At 37.2% G+C, this 12,595-nt stretch overlaps 1 long non-coding RNA gene across 1 annotated transcript; it reads right to left on the bottom strand.

The window, feature by feature from the left end:
• Nucleotides 1-7,059: 7,059 nt before the first annotated feature.
• LOC129347535 (uncharacterized) lies at nt 7,060-11,891 on the bottom strand. Its single transcript, XR_008599675.1, has 3 exons — nt 11,844-11,891; nt 10,856-10,956; nt 7,060-9,091 (listed from the first exon to the last, which is right to left on the bottom strand). It is a non-coding gene; the product is annotated as an uncharacterized LOC129347535 (long non-coding RNA).
• Nucleotides 11,892-12,595: the final 704 nt, after the last annotated feature.

Here is a 12,595-nt window from a genome sequence, read left to right as displayed (position 1 = left end):
GAAGGCATGCAGCTGAGTACAATCCAGAAAACAACAGAGCAGGAGTGCAGTGACCCAGAGCCAGAACAACCAGAGTAGCATCATATGTCTCTTAGAAAACATCATAGTTTAGCCTTTGGTATGAAAAAACGCCATCATATACATCGTATATTGTACAAATAACAAGTCAAAGGAAAGAGACATACATTGTAGAATTGTAGTAATTGTGGGCTGACTGATTTACTGATTATCAGTATTTTATTTTTTGCTGATTTACGGTAATAAATACATTTAAAAATGGCGCTACTTTGGCTCTGAACCTTAATCTACCTGTGGTCGCTCTGTCTTCTGGAGTGATTTGATTGGTTATACGTCACGAATAAAACTCCTTTAACTTAACATCTGTAAACAAAACAAAAACGTATCAACAAAGTTTTCTGTTAAAGTTTGTGTTCTTGTAAGTTTAACTCCAACATTATAAATACTTTCATTTACTGCAAATGAATATCCAAATGAATATACTCCAAATGTCTCAGTAATAATCATTATCAGCCTTAAAAACCGACAAAACACCCCTCTATACTTGACCACACTTAGTACAGTCCGGTTCCCCCTTCTATAAATCTGCTTGGAATCTTCCACTTCCTGTTTGTCAAAGTGGCCTTCTACCTGGACGGGTTTTGTTGGAGCTCATGCAACAAACATTTTGGGTAACTGCACTTTAATATGGATGGATGACACTGAATTAGAGTCTGTTTTAATGAGACTGAGTTAAGATGTGTAGCTCTGTCATTAAATAGGAAATAATTTCTCAGAATTCACAGAGAAAAGTCTGAAATGTTTGCTAGGTTAGCGTCCCACATGTTCTTTGGCTCAGCTAAAGCTAACTCTCTCCAACTTGTGGATCTCTTGAGTTGCTTGTTAAAATATCTTGCTAGAGGTGCTGAAGCTCAGAAAGTCTGAGATGTTTGTTCAAAATAAGCTCATTCTCAAGTATTATCTGAACTGTCCTCTTTTGTTTGAACTTTCCCTAAACTTAGGAGTTAATGACAGAGCAGCACATCCAGACTCAGTCTCATTTATGTAGAGATTAAACTTCAGTGTCATTCATTGATGTTAAAGTGCAGTTTTTCAAATGTTTGTTGCACATGCTCCCGACCAAACCAGTCCAGGTGGAAGACGATGTGAAGAGAAAGCTCCAGAGGATGAATATCACACATTTACATTGGAAATAAATGTCCTTTAATTTGACATTGTCATGCAAATGATGTTCAAATCTTTGTTGAGTGTTTTGTTGATGTTGGTTTCTAAATGTTTTTTGACACTCGGCCCCAAAGATTAAAACCTTCTACGGCTCACAAGCTGCAACAATTCACACATTATCAACTATCTTTCTGACTAAACTAAGATAAAAAGTGAAAAACTGCCTGATTCCTGCATCATGAATGTAAATCTTTTTGGTTTTTATGACAGTAAACTGAATATATTTGGGTTTGACATTTTATAAACCAAAACAAGAAATGAATTACTGGAGAAAACAACAGATTAATGGACAAAGAAAATGTGTTTTCCAACATATATGGCTGAATTACTCCAACATTACAAGATATATACAATTTTAATTCAATTTTATTTATATGACGCCAATTACAGGTCAAATTGTCTCAAGACGCTTTATTTTTATTTTTTTTTGTCATATCTAAAATATGACAGTAAGAAATTGAAACCTCTTGACTAATTCAATTTATTATTTAGTTTTTAAGAGACTAATGGACAACTAAAATAACTTTCTAAACTAAAACTAATAAACATGAGGTCAAATAGAAGGAAGAGTTTTAAATACTGCAGTCCCACGACGACAAGAATAGTTTGTCAACAAAAACTGAATCTGCTGTGATACTAAAGGTTTGTGGTGCTAAAAATGTCAAAGTGAAGATATCAAGTTGAACATCTGGATGGAGGTTGATAAAAGTTGACCTCCCTTCATTTCTCGGTAGCCGACTCCATGGATTTTCTGGATGGTGGTTAAAGACCTGCTCTTCTAGTGGTCTTCCTTCTAGTCGCTGTAAAAAGTCAGTCCATCCTGGCCGACTTCAACACCTCTTCATGACAACTTGTTCTGCCTCCAACCTGGTGGAAACTCCAGAAACTCGGGAAAACCTGGCGAGACTCGAGGAACTCGTGGAGACTCGAAAAACTCGTCGGGCGGGGGAAGGTGTGGTGGGCAGTGGGGGTCGGTGGGGGAGTAGAGGGGGGAGGCCGCCACCCACCTCCCCGCCTACTCTCCGCCCTGACTCCACCCAGACTCCGCCCTGGCTCCACCCATGTGGTCACTTCGGAAACTACGATGCCAAAGGGACGACGAATTTATTTCTTTTTATCTGATCTGTAGCTCAGTGAGTTAAGGATTTGCCTATGGAGCTGCAGGTCGCCGGTTCAAGACCAGACACTTCTTAAATTTTCATCAAAATCCTGACAAAGACAAAGAAAGAACATTGCCGGTGGCAGGTCTTGAACCTGCGACCTTCCAGTTGGTAGTCTATCCTCTTATCCTCCTGAGCTACTCGCTCAGATACTAATTCTTCTTTTTTTTGCGCATTTATCATCTATTTTTTGTCGTTTTCGAGTTTTTTTTTAACTCGAGTCTCGACTCGACCGTTTTTCTCAGGAGGCTGGACTTCAGCCTTTGTGCTAGAGGGTTGAACCCTCAGTTCCAAGACTTTCCAAAGCCTCCACACCTCCCGAGTCCTCAGGACCTGAGCTTAAACACAGTCTGAGGGCTGAAATTTTCTAAGTCCCACAGTAGTTCTCTGTTAGATTTAACTTTCAGACAGTCCAAGGACTGATATCCTCTAAGTTCCTGAGTAGTTCTCTGTTAGTTTGAACCTTCAGACAGTCTGAGGACTGAAAACCTAAAACTTCTTGAGTAGTTCTCTGTTCGTTTGAACCTTTAGACAGTCTGAGGACTGAAATCTTAAAAGTTTCTCAGTACTTCTCTGTTAGTTTGAACTTTCTGGTTAACAGAAGCCTTAAAACTTGTGACCATGAGTCTTGATTTCACATTTAGACCATCCATCTGGGTTCTTCTCAGACCTTCACCTGTGGGTTTTTTAGAAATCCTCAACAAACTTTGATTCTCTTCCATGAACAGCAAAGTTTGTGGAGATCAGAAGGTAACATTAGTTTGATCGATGCCTTCAACTACTAGTAGACTTTATCTGGAAAGCAGTTTCCTTAAATGAGTTCTTAGTAAGTCTGTCCACAATCAAACCAAGAACATAGAAAGAGGAAATGTTTGAAGAAACAACTTGTTGTTTTCATTTCAGACTAGAAAACACTTTAAGACTTTTATCAGTTTTTGCTCTTTTTCATCGTTTTATTGTCTCTTCTATTTAATTTGATCTTCTAAAGTTTAACTGGTGTCTTTTCAAATGTTTTGTCTTTAGTTTGATTCTTCTTCAATGTTGAGTTTTGCTCTTTTCTCACCTTTTATTCTTTTCTAATGTCTGATTTGATTTCCAAATGTTTTGTCTTTTTAATGTTTATTTGTTTTTTCAAATGTTTTATTGGCTTGTTTGAAAAATTTCCTTTTCTTTCCCAATGTTTAATTTTTCGATTAAATATTTAAGGTTTTTCTTTTTAAATGTTTTACCACCTTTTAATGTTTAATTTTCTTTTTAAATGCTTCATTGTATTCTCTGTTTAATTCCTATTTAAAGTTTTGTCTTTAAGATTTAATTTTCTAATTAAACATTTATTTTTTTAATTAAATGTTTTGTTTTTTTAAATGTTTAATGTTCTTCTTGTTTAATTGTATTTTTTAAATGTTTAATTATCTAAAATATTTCATCTTTACTGTTTAATATTTTGTTTAATAAAATTTGTTTAATTTCATAATTACATGTTTTGTATCTTCTGTTTAATTATCTAATTAAGTATTTTGTCTGTTTAATATCATTTAATTGTATTTCATATTTAATTTTCTTTTTAAAAGTTTTATTGTATTAAATGTTTTTTCCTTTGATTTAATTGCATTTTTTAATGTAGTTTATTTCTTTAATCTTTTTTTCTGTCAAGATTTTAATCCCAACCTTAGAAACGAAACAAACTCTTAAATCACAATGAAAATACTTCTGTTGTCACAATCATGAGTTAATCAATTATTCAGTTTATCAATTCAACTTTATTTGTTTAGCACCTTTCACACAGATGACAAAATTAAACAAGCAAAGAGAAAAAACTGTTAAAACTGTGATTAAAACTCAAAAACATATTTTAAAAAAAAGATTTAACATTGTAATAAAATCTGTTGTGTCCAGGGGATGGAGGGAGTTTATTGAAGTCTTCTTGGGGTCAAATAGTAAATCATTTAAAATATAAACTTGATATTCAGTCTAAGGAAACTGCAGAGCGACAGAAGAACCAACAATATCTCCTGTTTTCTCCTTCAATGAGTCGACTCTTCTTGTGCTTTCAGACCAAAGAACTACAGACTCTTCACAACCTGCTCAAACTCTTGGTACAGGACCTCACCACACGGGTCAAGAAGGTTTCTGTCTCATTTCTACTCTGAAGATCACCTTCTCCTGCTCAAACTGCTGACAAATGTTTCTGCTGCTCTAAAGTCTGGTCTCCAGAACTTCCTAAAAACTCTCAAAGTCTCTTCTGCTGCAGGTTGCTTTGTAGAACTGTTCCAGAAAACCTCACTAAACCACATGGAGGGGCCTCAAGATAGTCGTCCAAATGAAACCATACAAAAACCAAACTAGCACAACCCAAATGCTAAAGTCTCCTACAGCCTACCAGAGAACCTCTGAGAACAGAGAATCAGGACAGGAACTCTTACCTTCTGGACAACCAACGCTGGTTCTCAAACAAGAATACAGAATGTGTCTGACCAGAAACCTCTGAAGACTCACTACAGCCAAGATAAAGACACAACTCAGCTGCACCAAATCCACTAATCACTGCACACATTAGCAGCATGTGCTAACTGTGGCTAAAGAACCACATTTACCAAGACAACTATCCAGTACAAAGCCCTAAAACACACCAAGAAACACATTAAAGACGATTTTACTGCTGGAAGCTGCAAGCCAACGCCTAAAGAACAAACTAAAGCAATAGAGCCAATCTCAGTTCAGTGGTGAACAGAAGCAGAGGAAATGTTTGTCTGCAGCTAAATAAAGAAGGAAGACAGTGAGCTGCTCAGGTGTTCCTGATAACACCAAGCAGCCACCTGGACAGCCAATAGGAACACAGCCACCTGGACAGCCAATAGGAACACAGCCACCTTGACAGCCAATAGGAACACAGCTTACTGAAAGTCCAGAGGGCTGGCTTAGTCAAGGAAATTTAGTTTAAATTTGAAGCAGAAAGTTAACAAAGAAAGTTGAAAACCACCTTCTGATACCTGAAATCTCTGAGTTTTCACACAAAGAACACCTGAACATGTCAAACTGGTTCCATAGTAGAACCCTCATTGTAAAAATGTCATAGTATGGTGTGTTGCTCAAAAAACATTAGGACCCGGCTGTCTAGGGTCGCCGAGGAGCAACACAAAAACAGGGCAAACGCTGGTTTCCAGGGGGTTAGGAGGATATTTATTTGAAAGAGGAAGTTTACAACAACACATGTGAGCAGAAAAATCACAAAGTCTTTAGTTCAGCTGAAAATATTAGTTTTTGTCTTTTTTATTGACCAAACTTTTTAGGAAGTAGATGAAGAATAATTAAAGCTCTCTTGTAGAAGTCCAACTTATTTTGGATCCTTGTGGAGAGTTTAATCTTAGAGTTTGTAAAGCTGTTGAGTTTTTAGAGTCACATGGATTGTTTTGACATTTAATACCCGAGTCCTGAAATAAAATTACAGTTGTGGATTTCTGTCATTTAGTCTGGACTAAACAAATAACAGCAGCATAAATCTCAAATGTCATTATGAGGAGTCTGGATTGAGGTTTCTCACTTGATAATGATCAAAACATGAAATTTAGGTTGGTTTAAAGGAATACTTCACCTTTAATCTTTGAATGTTGACCTAAAAGGTTGGTTTCAGGAAGTACTCCACCGACAAGGTCCTCACGCATCCACCTTAAAGGAACATTCCACCAAAAATCCTTGGACATGCACCTAAAATGTTGCTTGAACCGAGTATTCCATCCAAAATCCTAGACCACAAAATCTTGGTTTAAAGGAGTATTCCACCTTAAATGTAGATCTAAAGGATGGTTTGGAGTAATATTCTACTCTAAAATCTTCCAATATAGACCTAAAAGGTTGATCTGATGGTATATTCTACCCAACATCCTGGAACATTTACCTAAAAGGTTGGTTTAATGGTATATTCCCAGAAAAACCCTTGAACATTGGGCTTAATGGTATATTCCACCCAAAATACTTGTACATATACCAAGAAGTCAGTGTAAAGGAAATGTAGACCTAAAAGGATTGTTTAAAGGAATATTTAAACTATTATTTTCATTATTTAATAATCTGTTATCAGTCAGAACCCTGGCAAACTTATTTTCATCAGTTTTTTTAGTGGAAGTCACAAATAAAGGAGCTCTTGGTTTTTCCTGGCGTTAGTCCAAAGCTGCTGTTTCAACACAGAACGTTCACATGCATCCACAAACCTCTCAGCACTCAAACACCCACAGACAGGAGGCCGGCTGGACCGAGGCTCGGCGGCGTCCTCAGACCCACGAGTCGGGGAGTCGCTGAACTTGTTGGTCCGGTTTGAAGGCCTCCATGTGGTCCAGTAGAAGTCCACGTAGTCGGTGTTGGCTTTGAACCGCAGCGACTGGCCGCCATCAGGTGGACCGGCTTGTCCTCGTAGGACTCCTCCTGTAGCCTTGAGGGGACCACAGGAACATTCAGTAGCTGTTGGAGTTCTTCCTGTCAGACTCGTGGTAGAACGGCTCTGAAGAATCTTTTACTTGTCTTATCTGGAACAATCTAACAGCCTAAACTGTTAACAGCGGTGTAAAGAAGCAAACACACAGGCATAGATTAGGACTCAAACTAGATTTATTTTAGAAAACAAATCAGCTTAGAGACATTTGTTCACACGTGTGGCTAGGAGGCCGTCCAATCAGATTCGAGGTCTTCACTCTGTAGGTTGTTTGTTTGGTGAGACTCTTGGACCTCCATCAGCTGACGTGGATGTTTGATAGTCTTCCTCTCTAGTGCCAGATGATTCATCCATGAATTCAGCAGCTACAGACTGAAATGAAGCTCATGCTGCCGTTATTGAATTCCTGTTCCAGATCAAATGTTCAGATCTCACCTTGAATGCAGCCGTCTGCTGTCTGATAGTTTTTCTCATTGTAGTCTTCAATAAAGTCTTTTTCCTCATGTCAGGATGTGGTGAGATTCTTTCTCAGTCGCTGCAGACGTCCCTCATTGTGCATCTCCAGAGAAGAAACAGAAAAACTGATCACTGCTTCAGCATCAAACGCTCTCCAGCATTGAGAGTGTTTCAGGAATTCATTCATTGTGTTGTGAACTTTGAAGGAGCAGAAACTTTACAGCTGCCAAAGATACGAGCTCCAATTCTGGATGTTTTAGGAAATGAAGTTCATCAAATAAACACTTGATTTTTGCTGATAACTCATTAAATTAGTGAAGAAATCTAACATAAAAAACCTGTAGACTCTCAGGCAGCTTTTGTTAAAGTTTGTCTATAAATCTATCATCATGTTCTGGAACCAGGACTCTGCAGAAGTTCCTTCAAACAGATACTTGTGTGTTTCTATTTAAGGCCTCAGGTTTGAATGTACAGCAGAGGATTAGAAAGGAGTGATTTTAATATTTAAATCAGTGCAGTAAATGTTTGGCATGAAAATTATTAAAATTTTGATTTAGATAGATTTGTGTCAAATAATATTGTAGAGTCTCACTTAAATATATCCAAATGAGTTCAGTGTATTTACATTTTATAGAATATTTGATTTCTTAATCTCAATACTGTAGGGTCTGACCCTAAATATTATAATAATGATGTCAACTTAAATGATGTTTTAGTGCAGAGTCATAAACTTTAATCAGCTAAACTTACATAATAAATATCACTGTACAATCTTAACCTTAACATTCATATTATTGAGGTAAATTTTCATAAATCATGATATTCCAGAGTCTTAACTGGAATATTTCTAACATTAATCTTTTTGTATTGTGCTGATAAACAACAATAACCCGACTTTCAGATAATATTTGTTGTCTGTGATTGTGAGACTAAATTCCTCCACATTCTGCAACTGGACTGAATTTCCCAAAATGGAAACATAGACAGAATTTAATACTCATGTATCCATGGCAACGCTAATGTTTCTGCTTCTTACCAAAGTTCACAACACAAGTAAAGATTTTAATGTAAAACTTCAGGGATGACTGCTGACCATAAGTATTCTGATCAATACTTCATGATCAACATCAGGACAGATGTTACAATTCCAGCTCTAACATTAGACTGCAGTTATTCACAGAGAAATTAAAACATCACATTCCTCATAAAAACTAGATGGGACTTTTATTAAATAAAGTGTTGGTGAATAAACAGTGTAAAAAGTGCAAAGCAGCTCCATTAAATCAGGAGATGTGAGACTTCCACAGCATGGATCACCATCTGCTGTGTTGATTCATAGCTGAATGTCAGAATGAACTGAGATAGAAAAGCTGCTTTGAGCTGCAACATTACGGTCTGACAATCCAACACCATCACAGTTTTCATCTGGTTGTTTTGCTCCAACATGCTGTGAAGTTCAGTTTTTACCTGAATCAATACAGAGATTCTATTTCCAACTAAGACTGGAATAAAAATTAGAATGTTATGAGGTTATTAATGCAACTAAATCCTTTCAGATGGAAGGATTTACTTCTAAGTTCTAATTCAAGTTTCAGTTGGAGCACATTGCATTCAAAGAAAAACAGCGAAACCTTCATAGCAACATTTAATAAACCTAAAGCTTCCCTGTTGGCTCATTGGTGGAGTTTGTTACTGAGCATCTGAACCTTAAATCCAGTGAGACGACCATCTTCAGTCCAGGCCAGTCAGAGAACTTCAAGACCTTCCATCAGCTGGACCAGATGTGGCATCATCTCCCTCTGAACATCTGGATGACGGGAGAAAAGACAGAAATCAAACACAGATCACAGAAATACAATTTTTTCACTTTCATCATTTTATAAAAGTAGCATGAACTTTATTAAAACTTGACATCAGTAATGAAAGTAAATGTTTTTATCTCGTGTTGAAGCTAAATTTTAAGTAAATTTTAATGACAGTTTATCCTGAGAGGAGTAAGAATGGAGCATTTCTTTCCTTTTTAGAATATTCCCTCAAAATATTCAGCTTATTATTGGCTTTAGAAGCATTTTTCTTTACTTATTTATTTTTAGATACCTCAGACTGATGTACTTTGCTGGTTTGCAGATAATTTCATGTACAATGACAATAAAGATCTTCTATTATAACTTATTTTGCTAAAACAAGAACTGCAAACCTTTTCAACCATCTCTCAGTCTACAAAATTCCAACTGCGACAAAGAATTATCTGATGTAGTTATTATTATAATCTTTACTGAACCAGCCCTGGAATTAATAAAAATCTGTATATGGATATGATTTTCTCTGATGGAACCACTAAAACTGCATACAATAAAGTAAATCTCTTCTGCACTGCACACATACTCCACTTTTCTATAACTCTGGATGTCAGAGTAAAGCAGACAGATCCACCGATCAGCTACAACATTCTGACCACTGACAGCTGAAGAGAACAACATCCATCATCTTGTTCTAATGCAACGTTCTGCTGGGAAACCTTGACATTCATGTGGATGTTTGACATGTACCACCACCTAAACACTGCAGGACAAACAACCCCCTAGTCTCCATAGCAACAGCAGTCCTTGATGCCAGCTGCCTTCCTCAGCAGGACAAACTCAAACTGCTCAGGAGTGGTCCGAGGAACACGACAGAGCTAAGCTGTTTACCTGGGTTCCACACTCCCCACATCCACATCTGATGGAGCATCTGTGGGATGGTCCAGGATCAGCCTGGTCTAGGTAGGACCCACCCTGCAACCCACAGGATCCACAGAATCCACAGGACATCCCCAGAGGTTCTGATGAACCACTGGGTCAGAGGAGTTTTAGCAGCATAAAGGGACCAACACAGTATTAGTCAGGTGGTCAGAATGTTATATTGTTATATTGTCATGCTGATTATATGATCAGTAAATGTTACCATCAATTACAACGTCCACATTGATCAGGAAAAAAAACAAAACTATCAGTTCATTCAGAAACTGTGGGGTTAAACCTAAAAACACAGACCTCAACAGCAGTTTGTTTCAAAGCAGAACACCAGCTGGTTTTCACTAAAGAAGCTTTCAGAGCAACAATTAAATCACAGTTTTGTTCTCATTAAGTTCACAGAGTCAGAGTCAGCCAAAATAATGTAGACACACATCAGGAAAAGAAAAACTTTTATAAATATTTCATTTGTATAAGTACTTCTGTACATATAGATTCCTCTTTCTAAGTTTGATCAAATCACGATAACTCTGTGTCCTGTTTTACGATGTTTTCCCAACAGATGGCGCTACCCTCGTGAATGGAGCATCAACAAGTGACGTCTACAACACAACAGAAATGTCTGGAAGCCAGTGGCCACCACTTTGAGCACCTCTTGTAATTGTAGAGGCCAAAGACAACTTTTATTAATCTGGTGATGTCTGAATAAATTTGGTATTGAAATATTTATGCAAGTTTTTCTTTTCCTGATGTGTGTAAACATTATTTTGGCTGACTCTGTATAATGGGTTTCTGACAGGTCACCAGGCAACACCTTTTTATAATAATGACAAACATACCTGCATTCTACAGGAGTGATTTTCCTCATGTGCAGGTAAAGATGTGGGAGGAGCTTAGAGATGACAGGAGCAGGAGTCATCCTCACTAATTCAGCTTCCACCTAGAAACAGAAAGACCACAAACAAACACACTGATATACTCTCAAACGTTCAACCTCACAGCCTCAAAATATCTATTTAGGAAGTGTTGTGTTTCTAAATTCTGCTGAAAGCATTGACAGACATTCTCTTACAAGGTTGTGTAAAAAGCAGCCTGTCCTCTGAGCTACTGAGAAATTTTCCTGAACAAAGTTTCTACGTGTAAATCAGCTCAACAAAAACTAACGCCCCAGTCACAGATAACAGGTATTGCAAATTATTAACAACTTTCTTTGTTAACTCAGACTTTCTGCTTCAACCTCACATAAAAACGGGAGTTTAACTCGTCATGTGACTGAAAATGAACGGCTTGTGCAGTTCTAGATCCAAAAGTAGGATGTTTCATCTCATGTTTTACTACAAATACATGCAAAAATAAATAAATACAATGTATGGTTGTTAGTTTATTCACTATTAATGTCACTTTATATACTGGATTGAACTTGAGCAATGGAAGAGAGAAGGAATTTAATGAAATTATGGAGATTCAGAGAGGTAATGTTGCAATGTTAAGTTAATTGAAACCAGCTGAATGTTAAACTTCAGTGCAGCTGAACGGGTTTCAGTTAACCTTAAAGTAAAATAACTTTTTTAAAAGCTAAAATAAACAGCAGAGAAAAACAGGTTGAGAAGTTCATTCTAAAGACGGACAGCTGCTGCAGCAACTAACACAGGTGTTCAGCGGTAAGTTAGCCACCTGTGTTAATTAGCCCGCTAGCTAACTTAGCCGCTTAGCTAGCTAACGCGTCCGGACCAACTGCTCAAACACGACAAAACACAACTCTTCACAAGTCGCAGACTTAACGTACAACAAAATAACGCTACTGGTTAGAAGTATTTATCTTCTTACCGTGTTTTACTTCAAAAACAAGGTCAACAGCAGCCAGAGATGCTACCAGACGTTCCGACCATAGACATATATAGAAGACTAGATACGCCAGCGCGCTGTCTTCTCGCGTATCTATGGTCTGACCAATCACTGCTCTCTGGCTCTCAGTCAGTCTGACCAATCGCTGCTCTCTGGCTCCGCCCTCTGAGAATCTTGTCGCTTGGCTTCACACTTGCTTTTGACCACTTCCGGTCTCAGAAAATGAAAAAACGGACTTTTTTTCGTTTCTGTCTCTTACTGATTTTATTTTTTTGTTATTCTAAATATAAAATGAAAATCAAAGCATTTTCAAAATTTTGTATATCCCCTTTTGATCATGAAAAGGAAAAACGCCTCGTATTTCAATTTTAATGTTTGTATTTTAAAACAAAAATCAAACAACCACTCGTTTTTTGTTTTTCAATACCAGTTTCAGAAAGGAAAATCCAATTACCAGATCCGTACACGGACCCACCTCTAACTCCTGTAATGTAACTTTCACACTGTTTTGGATAGACTGAAAAACACATTTTTATCACATGTCAAATCTGTATAGGGACTCTAGAAATTGAAAATTAAATCACATTCTCTTCACATAAAGTTCTATCACATGCCCTATTTTTAATTTATTCTGCTTATACATAATTGTGGGTGTCGGAATGTATGTCGTCGTTCATATTTCCAATTTCCCCTTGGGGAACTAATAAAGGATATTCTTTTCTATTCTATGTGTT

This window comes from Amphiprion ocellaris, chromosome 19 (assembly GCF_022539595.1).
Source record: "Amphiprion ocellaris isolate individual 3 ecotype Okinawa chromosome 19, ASM2253959v1, whole genome shotgun sequence".
NCBI lineage: Eukaryota > Metazoa > Chordata > Actinopteri > Pomacentridae > Amphiprion > Amphiprion ocellaris.
The sequence above is the reverse complement of the archived record's forward strand: the minus strand, read 5'-3'. Positions and strand labels throughout refer to the sequence as shown.